We start from the raw sequence: 10,511 nt of genomic DNA, 5'->3' as shown, positions 1-10,511 counted from the left end.
CCCGCCTTTTTGCCGGCGGTGCTGAGGGTGGCGGGTGTGGGCGGCTGCTCGATGGTCTCCGTTGTTGGGAGAACGGGGGTTTTCCGCGTTTCCCCGTCCCCCTTCTGGACAGCCGTCCGTGCAGGCGTGTCCTGGCAGTTGGTACGTACAGCCCCAAGCACCACGAGGGTGGGTTGGGGGCCCGCAGGCTCTGCCCAGGTCTGGTGAAATGAAGGGGGTTTCAGAGCTATGGCTTGTCATCTTTTCTAGAGACAACCCTATGGCTTGTCATCTCTTCTAGAAACAACCCTGCGCTCTGTGATTCACTGGTGTCTGGAAGGTGCTAGGTTGTGAGAAAGGGCTGTGTGCTGAGAGGAGGGAGTGATTGTGCTAGGCGTTGGGGTCCCCTGTAGACTCTCGTTTGTTTGAAAACGAGAAAAAGGGGTTTCAGCAGCCTAACTAGATAGCCTGCATTCCTGAGATACTGGAAAGTTTGTGTATTTTCATTAGCATGGCACGAGTGCTCGCTCTCCAGCCAGCACAGTGGCTCCTCAAGATGTTTATCTGAACAGTGTACTTTCAGGAATAGCTTTAGGTGTTTCTTTCTTTTTCTTTCCATGTTATTCTTAATAATGTGTAAACTACCAAATTCCTGAGTTAAAAAAAAAAAAAATTGCATGTAATTAGTGCTATAGTTCAGTCTCCCCACTGCTGCTAATCAGGCCAAGAATTTAACATTGCGTTTGTCATACCCACAGCTCACATCTACTTTGAGCTGTCCCAAATTCCCAGCCTTCTTGTTTTGTGCTTGCGGAGCAGCTTGTGAGCCTCCACCAGATCCCCTGACCATTAAGACCGGAAGTGACTAGTTAAAATTAATATGCTGGTATTACTTTTACAGCAATCTCAGTATTGATGTGAATTTCACTCATTCCAGTAAAAAGCCTGAATTATGGCCCAGAAAATACATACGCTTTGTAAATTACAGGCTTCATAGCTTAAACAGCATAGTGATCTGTGTACTGGAGGGTTGGAGGTATGTCCAGGTGGAGCAGATGCGACACTGTTATTAGAGCATGTCAGATAAACTTAGATGTGCTGTTATTAAATGCATGACTTGTACAGGAAATTGCATGTTTATCTAGGTTATGTGAGCAGGACATTTCAAGCTTGATTCAGTTGCCTAAGTAGAGGTATCTGCTGCCATTTCAGCTGCTGTCGACTGTCTGAGACATCAGCACGGGGCTGGCCAGTACAGCACAGGACCACTACAGGCTTGCACCTCTCTGGACTGGCTTCCCCCCTTTTTCAGGTGATGGGAACACCATGGGGCATTTAGGCAACTTTAGCAAGCCATTCCTGCTTTACCAATGTGCGGCCTCATCTGTAGAAATGCTGTAGTGATTTGTTTTGACTAAGGGTTATACAGAAAATATTATTTCAATAGACTTAAAGATTTTAAAAGTGAGAAGTCATCATCCTTCTCTATGAATACATACCTGCAGAAGTGATCATTTTAGGAGTTACATACATATGATGGAGTAGTTCTTTGGAGATGTTGGGAATACAAGATAAACTGCAGTAGTGCCTGTAAGGTTAATTATCCAAGTATCAAGGATAAAATGATGCATCTCGCTACTTAAGTACATTACAGTAGCTTACAGATTGCTAATCAAAATCAGTGGTGAATAATAATGTAGAAGAAAAGTCAAACTGTGCATCAAAGATAGTCTAAAGCCTCAGCCTCTGTGGTTATGCCACATGTGCAGCTTCCTTTCCCCAGCAGCGTCTGGCTGTGCTGGTTTCAGGAGAGCTCCATGTGGCAAAGGGATCTGTCTGTAGGATTAGTGTCTAAATGAGGCCACACTGTAACATGAGGCATTGCACACAACAGCAAGGATGGGCTGACAGGCAGATGAGAGTAGCATTTAGAAGACACCGCGTTGCCTTAATTAATTGTGTGTAAAGTTTTCGGGATTTAATTTAGAATGTTAAAAACATCCTCCTGGGTCAGACCAATGACACCTCTAGCCCAGTAACCTGTTGCCAGTGGTGGCAACAGGAGATGCTGTTTGGGCAAGCATGTGAGCCAGGGTACTTGCTGCTGTCCATTTCCCTCTCCAGCATCCTGACTATAGTAGAGATGTTAAAGGGCGTGTCCTTGCCCTTTTAGCAGTCACTTATGGACCTGTTGCTTGTGAATTTATGTAATCCCTTTTAAATTTGGTGATATTGTCTCCACAGTCTTCTGTGACACCAGGTTCCAGACTTGTGTCAAAAAAGACTTTCTTCTGTTTTAAACTAATCTTGTAGTTTCAAAATGTGCATCCTTGTTCTTTTATAGCAGGATTCCGTGACTATCAAGTCTGCATTCATGTTCTACCGCCTTCATGACTTTGTAAACCTCAGTAAGACCCTTCTCAGCCACCTTCTGTCTAAATTGAAGTGTGCCAGCCTTCTTGGTTGCTCCTTATTAAGGCAGCTCATCCCTCCCCTCCTCTGGACCCTCTGTAACTCCATCACATTCTTCCTGAGCAGTTGAGGTCAGAACTGCACTCCAAATGTGAGCACACCAAGGATTTCTAAAAAAGCAAACCGAGGGCTTTGGCCTCATCTCAGTATCCTTCCTGAAAGCAGCCTATGTTCAGCTGGCTCTTTTGGCTGCTGTTGCACCCTGAGCCAGTGGATTCAGAGAACTGTCAATGACAATGCCGTGATCTCTTTCCTGAGTTGCAGCTGACAGCTCTGAGCTCAGCGTTAACTTAAAATGTGTTTTCTGGTGTTTTGGTGGTTTGGTAAGAGGTCGTTGTGAATTGCAGGTATAAAGAGTGATGAGTCAATAAGATATGAGCAACCTGTTCCGGGAAAATAATCTCAGATGCAATTATTAACACATCTATGGTGCTTGTTTCTTTCAAGGGACGGCATCTTTCCTAGTGTTACTCTTACAGCAATAGAATGCAACTCCGCTAGTAGATTTATACCAGAGAGGAGAATTCAAAGACATATTTTCTGTCTTCTCAGTCCTCCCTTTTTGATATTTCATCTAAGTGTCTCGCTTTTGGTGTAGTAGCGCTTCCTGAGGGAGTCTGCATTCTCTGACTGATTCTCTGATTGTTGGGGCTGCCAAACTTCCTACAGAAGAGGCCCAGCACTAGCAGATAGGGTAAGGCAGCTGCTAAAGAAACACACAGTGGTATGGACAATGCTCAGGCACCCACATGGCTTTTTTTTGTTTTTGAGATCTCCACCCAACCAGTGAACTTCATGTGACCCCACCCAACAGCACCACTGGTTTGTTTAATCAGTGATTAAACTGGAATTTTACTTCCATTTCCAATTGTACTCTGTCAGTCCTTACATTCACCACCACCACCCTTTTTTTTTTTTTTTTTTTTTTTTTAGTAATGCCAAGGCAACAGAAAAATACAACAATCATTAAAGTACCGTGGCATAACTTTACTAAGGAGGCATCACACATCTGTATTAGATATGGTGACTTTAGGGCTGAAGAGCAGAAGCTTTAAACCCTATGGAAAGCTGCTATTCCAGAATGCGAGAAGGTAGGACCTACTATCTCTTAAACCTAAGTTACTGTGCAAGTGCCCCTGTCAGGTCCTGGAGCCCTTTCTGAACTTTCATTGAGGCAGACAGTTTAGGACTCCAGGATGGCTTCTTCAAATAGCATGTGTGTCACCTCGACCAAGAAAAACAAACCTTAACTCTGCGAGTAAAGTACAATAAAAAATGCGTGATAGTATCCTACAAGATCAGCACAGGTTTTTTAGTGCAGGTTTTTCCAATGTTGTGTTCCTTTTGAAAAATACTTCTTGTTTTCTAACCATCAGTGAATGCAGAGTTGAATATCCCATAGTGATTCCCTGAGCTATTTCCTGAGTGGGAATAGCTAACTTGGACCCCATCATTGTCTAATTATAGTTAGGCTTGCCTTGCCCCTGTATCTTCGTATTCGTTAGCATTTTGTTTTGCCTGCAGTTTGAATGCCCACATACTTGGTATCGTGAGATCCTTCTCTGGCTCTTCCCAGTCAGTTTGGATATCCTGAATAATTTTGTATCATCGGTCAACTTTGGCACTTCATTGTTTACCTCTTTTTCCAGTTCACTGATGACTAAATGGTACAATTCAGGTCTCAGCACAGATGCATACTTTATTATAGTGCTACACATTGGAGGCTTGTAAAGCAAAAGCTGCTGTTACTTCATGATGAAAGAATCCCAACCTCCCTCCAGTACAGCAACACCGTTTCCTAGTGGTACCGACAGGACAGCCTGATCTCTCCCCCAGTGCGTTGCAAGCCCCTTTTTGTCTGCGGGTAACTTTAACCACATGGTTGCTTACTGTGAGCTCTTTCATTCTCGGACACTCACAGTTACTTCTTTTATTTGAATTACAGAATTGGTTCTCACTCAGCCCTCTCGGGGACTGAGAAAGATATTGAATCTACCTGATGAACACAGTTATGGATTTCTTCCCTTTTGTACACATTTCAGGTTATTGCAAAGGCCACAAATAGAAGGGATGAATAGATTCCCTGCAAGATGTATGTCCTCTGTGGGATAAAGCCAGAACAGCTGAATAGCTCTGGTAGAGCCCTTTCCTGGCAGCTCATGGCTGTTCTTGGCGTCAGCGGTTGGAGCTCTAGCCTTTGGAGCGTGTAAACCTGTGTTCCCACCTGAGAGGCTCCACTAAGCAGTCCTCTAACAAGTGAGTATTTCATAGCTGCTAATCTAGTGATTTGTTTTTGGCTCTTTCTAATTAGCACTCATTAGGTGACTCTTGCATTATTAGAAGTTCAGGAAGTACCATCCCCACTTTACAATGGGCGAAGTGAGGAACAGGAATCTGAAATGACTATTGAACAACCAGTACCAGAGCTGGGATTAAAGTCTAGGGTCCTAGCCCTGCCTGTTAGGCATTACATGCTCGTTCTTACCGAGACAGCCATGTAAAGATTTAAATGCCCTTGGGAAGAAGAATGAGACATGGAGAAATAGAGGAGAGCAAAAAGGCAGGCTGCTCTGCAGTGCTCCTTCGGAGATCATTGATAACAGCATTTCCCAAACAACTAATGAGCTTTTCGTTATTTATGGTGTCAGCCTATCTTCCTTAGTTGGTGTGGCCAGTGAAGTGCGGGCTGGGGAGATGAAGTGATTAATGCCATTGGTTTTATCCATCTCTTTCCTTGAGCTTATCAGAATTTGTGAGGCCCTTTGGACTTTGCCTTTTGAAAGGCACAACTGCAGACCTGACCGCTGAGGTACTGTCACCAGCACAGCTCCTGGCAAAGCAAAATGTCTCCTGCCAGAAGCTGATTTCTCAGATGCCTTTTGCTAAAGAGGGGACTTTGGTGGAGTTAAACATTAACATCCTTCACAGCGCCCATCTGTTCAAGGTTCAAGAGTGAAGCCACGCTGAGTCAGCCCGGCAGCTGTATTTCCTGCTCCAGCTCTCTCCTGCATGATTCACTCGCTCCTCCTCTCTGCCAGGAAGTCTTTGTCCTGGATGAAACAAGAAGGCGGCAGAGGGATACTTCAGCTCTCTTGCACCACACCATTGGAGATCAGCTCCTGATAACTTGATACCCTGGCGTGTTCCCTGGCTGGCCTACAAGTAATCTTGATGCAACAAGAAAAACTCATGGGTACCAAAAGACCCACCTGAGCTGCAGAAGAATTTCCTTCAGCTGTTAGCAGCGCCACGCTCGTGCCACACGCCAGGCCCATGCTCCTTCCAGGCAGTGCTGGGCAATGGGCTGTGAATTCATAGGGCAGCTGATTGTTGTCTTGCTGTTCCCTGCATGGATTGCTTTTATATGGGCACTTTGAATAAAAAGGTAAATCCTTTTAACTGTGGCAGTTTTGAGAGAGCGGCCCAGTAGCAGGGAAGGAGGGTAGGCAGATGAGAAGAGCTGTTTTATTTAATATTATTGCCACAGTATATACACTCCAGCACTGCCAAGTCTTTGGGCGTAGCCGGAGTCTGACATGGGAAATTGATTGTTCAGTGCTGTTGCCTGGCTGCCTCTTGGAGCTGGAGCTCTGTGCTGTTTGCCTCGCACTGAAGTGTATTGGAATAAGACCCAGTGATTGCTGCTCATCAGCTCAGAGGCTGCCCAAGGCACCTATCCTGTGCTGGTGGGACTTAGTTTTGCCTGGAAAGCAAATCGTTTACTTCAGCAGTGATGGAAGTTTGTGAAAACGCAACTGCACAATCTCTGCTGAGCTCAGACCTAGAAATGGAGCCAAAAGTCTCGCTGGCTTTGGATAAAACTTTGCTGTGGTTACAGGCGTCATGGGATCATGTGATGGTGCAGCTGATCTTTCCAACATCCAGTGTTCTTGCTTTAGGCCTCTTCTGCTGCACAGTAACACATTTAGAGTTCAAAACATTGTCTCCTTGCTAGTGTTGTCATTTATTGATATCAGAATTATCGGTCAAGAGCTTTTGAGGAAACCCCTCCGCCTCTGCTTGTGTTCCTGATTCGCCAGGCTTCTTCCCAGTGTGCCAGCCCATCCACAAAGCCTTCATCCTCCTCAGCTAATGGATTTCTAAATAGACAGCCTCTCCCTCCAGCACAAAGGCACTCTTTCCTACTCCGGACAGCATGCCATGTCTATCTATTCCTCAAGTGCTTTGGTTCTCAGCCCAGTGAATTAAGGGGGAAATCGGGTCTAAGCTGGACTCTGAGCCCCTTCGAGACATGTTGACAGAGAAATGTATGCCTTGAAACAACTTGAAAAGAACTCTAGGGAGGGAGAAGAGCAGGAAAGTGTCAGTTGTGAGCTGCCACCCTCTCCTGAGATCTCTCCTCCTGTGAAGAGCACGGCCCTGGCTCTTCTGTGACCTCTTTCTTCCTGCAGGATAATGCAGGGTAGTGGCAGGCAGAAAGTCAGCTGCTTTGCCACAGGGTTAGTCCTCCGGATAGATGAAAGGAAAGTGGTTTGGTGTCCAAATGAATGTCAAGGCTTTAAAGAAGAATTAAAGCCAGATGTTTCCAACAGGCCTGCTGAGACCAGCCTTTTCTGACATATTTACCAAGCCACCAAGGAGGCCCAGCCAGTGTCTGCAGAGCTCCATGTTGGGAACACCCTGTAATCCCAAAGGCTCCACCGCAGCTGCTGCAGGCACCCTGGCTGGCTGGAAGAACAACACACAAGAGCTGAGGCAGAGATGGTGCTGCCAGCTCAATATTTATTCAGTGTTTAAAAATATTTATTTCTTGCTGATAATGATGATGATAGCAAGGGTGTAGTAACCAGACCAGATTTAGCACCTTTGGACAAAACACCGGGGCCAAAAGGTGGTCTAGCTGTGCTGGCATCAGCTCTCATTTCAGCTGGGGGCTTGCAGGCACAAGGCAGTGTCTCGTGGTTAATGGAGTCTGGAACATCATCCCTGTCCCAGGGACTGACCTCGGACCTCCTCAGACAGGCCAATGATGTTCAGTCTAACAGACAGGTAAAGCTTTTGCTGTGCAGGGACTTCATCAGAACCAGAGAGAATGCATTTGATTCTTGCATCACATATGTGGTGTTTGTATTCAGCTGTGACTGACGCTAATGACCATTCCAGTGTGGGTAGAACAAAGGTAAAATACTAGGAGAAAGGAAACGGAATCCCTGCCTCAGTGCAGTCAGGGAGAGAGCAGCGTTTCCCACTTTGCAAGGGAGTATCCAAAACCTCAGGAGTGCTGGGTGTGCGGTTCCAGCTCACACCCAGAAGTAATTAATCTTTTTGCCAGCATAGCTGCTCCAGGCTTCTGACTACAATAGGTACTGCTCTCTTGCATTCATCAGTCTGCCTGGTGGTTATAACATTCAACTCCTGGCCTCTTAAGGACAAATTCCTGATGCTGTGCCCTCAGCGCTACCTCGAGGTGGAGTTTCCTCTTGCGAAATCAGCGGGTGCTGAAAATGTCCTGTTGGCTCTGATGACTGGGAAAGGCTTTGCTTCGCTGTTTTAGATGTACGTGTCATGGTCCTCATCTTCCTCCTGCTCCATCCCGACTGCTGGGATGCTTGCTGCTCTAAAGTAGAAGGTAAGGTGCCCTTGAGGCCCAGCGTGCCACTGGATTGCTGTCTTCTGCTGGGGAATAAGTGATAAATTCAGAAGGTGCACCCGAAGCAAGCAAAAGTAAATAGAGCAGAGGGAAGTTAGGTGGCAGGAAATCCCAGTTTTTACTGGCAGCCGCTCATATCAGATGATTTGACCTATAACAAAAAATAAATTCCGCTGTAGTCTGATTCCACAAAGCCAAGCAAATGACTGCCATAAAAAAAAAAAAGGAGCTTTCTGCCATGCCCTTCATTTGTTCTCACAATATGACATCTCATTTCAGCGTGTGCATCAATTCATTCTGCTCTGTAACATCACGGACAGAAGGCACAATTGTTTCTGCTGTGATTCCAAAACCAACTGTCGAGAGAAGGCCTTTGGGAGAAGAGCAGTGAGCCAGACAGTAGGCTCCCTGGCAGGGCTGGATGGAGTTCAAGGAAAATTGTTTGCCTTGCCACCCTCCTGGAAGTTAACAGTAGATGGTGACTAACAGGAAAGAAACTTCACCATGGTGTAAACATAAAAAGGTTTGTATTTGCCTTCCAGATAGATATTAATGTTATCTGATTACAGCGTGTTCTGTTTCTTGAATGGTGTCGCTTCTGCATCGCTCCCTGAGAAGACAGAGAATTATTGTTACAAAGTATGAATTATTCACTAGCTCTATAAACTGGGCCTGTTTTTCCACCCCATCCGCACTTAAAGCCAATGAGGTCGTGAGTGTGTAAGGACTCTGCCAAAACTGGAAGTGTCTTGACGAACGTCCGTGGCACTGACCACTTTGCCAGCTGGGCATTTCAATTAAATGGGGACATCTTGTGGGAGCAGGGCAGAACCAGCTTCAGGAAAATGATCTGATCTGAGCATTAGCGATAATTTACATCCCATCAAGGCCTGGTTTCAGAATCCTGAGCTCCTGTAGGATATCCAGGTACTCAGCAGCTTTGAAAATGAGGCTCAGAAGTATTTTGTGCTGCGATTTCTCTATTGCTTTGATAGCTCAGTTTAAAGCGATGAGCACACTAAAAATTAATGAGCAGATTTGGAGATAAAGAGGTCTGTAAAACAGGGATAATACTTAACTGCTTCACAGGGGGCATAAGGATTAATGAGTTAATGTTTGCAAAGTGCTTTGAAGATGAAAAGTGCTAAGTCTGATTACATCTGGTGGGTGAAGTAGATGAGAATGAAGAAGAGGTTCTCAATTCCATACTGTAACTACAAGGTCTCGCTAAATATCATAATAAATAACGATCTGAAGATGGTTTGCTCTCAACCTGTCCCTGGCGGTTTGTCATCAGGTAACCCCTGGCAGAAGATAAGTTTCCAGAATAGATTCCGCAGTTTGTAAATAGTCACTTCTCATTTATTCTGCTCAAAGTTACTTACTCGGTTTCTACTACTTTAGTTTGCTTTTCTTTCATTCCTGTGTGTCTTGGAGATGCTGGTCAGTGAAACGCCCGCAGAACCTGCCAGCTGGACTGTCAATTTACAGTACAGCTTGCGCTACCATTTCTAATCTCTTCAATGGACCCTGATTATTTTGCTGGCTCTAACTTTAACACCCCTGATTTGCCAGACCATAATTGCAGGTAATAGTGTTAAGCGAGGTCTGGGTTCCCTTGCGGGGCAAGCGGCAGGGTGAACCATGGCAACATCCTACTGACAAGAGCCCCAAGGGCTGAAAACCGTACCCTTCACCCAAACCAAACCCACTACAGAACGTATTAATTCTGTAATAGAATTCTTCTTGATCACCTGAAATCTCCCAGACAGCTCTGGTGCCCTTATGTGTGCTGTCAGAAGTTTTCTGGATCTTTCCCTGTTGCTCTAAAGCAAAATGGTTTCAAAGCGTTTTTTCCTTGCAGGCATCCCCTCTGCGTGTCTGTGTTAACGCCGGCAAGCTGGGTCACGCATGAGCAGGATTCTTGTGTTTGGGGCTTCCAGTAGGTGAGATGTGGCCCCTTTCTCTATCGGCCCGATACTCTTATCTCAGGTACGTCATCGCTGCAGTGTGCTATTACGTGTCCAATGCATGGAATGAACGACTTGGGCTCCCGTGGGCTCAACCAAGTCCTTCCTGTGGGGATGAACTGGTATTATCATAGAATCATAGAATCGTTTAGGTTGGAAAAGACCTTTAAGATCGAGTCCAACCATCAGCCCAACACCACCATGCCCACTAAACCATGTCCTGAAGTGCCTCATCTATGTGGTTTTTTGAACATCTCCAGGGACGGTGACTCGACCACTTCCCTGGGCAGCCTGTTCCAATGCCTGAAAAGTATTTCAGTAAAGAAATTTTTTCTAATATCCAATCTAAACCTCCCTGGTGCAACTTGAGGCAGTTTCCTCTTGTCCTATCACTAGTTACTTGATAGAAGAGACCAGTACCCACCTTGCTACAACCTCCTTTTGGGGAGTTGTAGAGAGGGATAAGGTCTCCCCTCAGC

General features: G+C 45.6%; 1 long non-coding RNA gene across 1 annotated transcript; it reads left to right on the top strand.

Moving 5' to 3' along the window:
• Positions 1 to 27: 27 nt before the first annotated feature.
• On the top strand, positions 28 to 10,020 carry LOC121233826. The gene is made up of 3 exons (XR_005934033.1): positions 28 to 141; positions 8,342 to 8,585; positions 9,927 to 10,020. It is a non-coding gene; the product is annotated as an uncharacterized LOC121233826 (long non-coding RNA).
• The last annotated feature ends 491 nt before the right edge of the window (positions 10,021 to 10,511 follow it).

Source organism: Aquila chrysaetos, chromosome 15 (genome assembly GCF_900496995.4).
Source record: "Aquila chrysaetos chrysaetos chromosome 15, bAquChr1.4, whole genome shotgun sequence".
Taxonomy (NCBI): Eukaryota; Metazoa; Chordata; class Aves; order Accipitriformes; family Accipitridae; genus Aquila; species Aquila chrysaetos.
The sequence above is the reverse complement of the archived record's forward strand: the minus strand, read 5'-3'. Positions and strand labels throughout refer to the sequence as shown.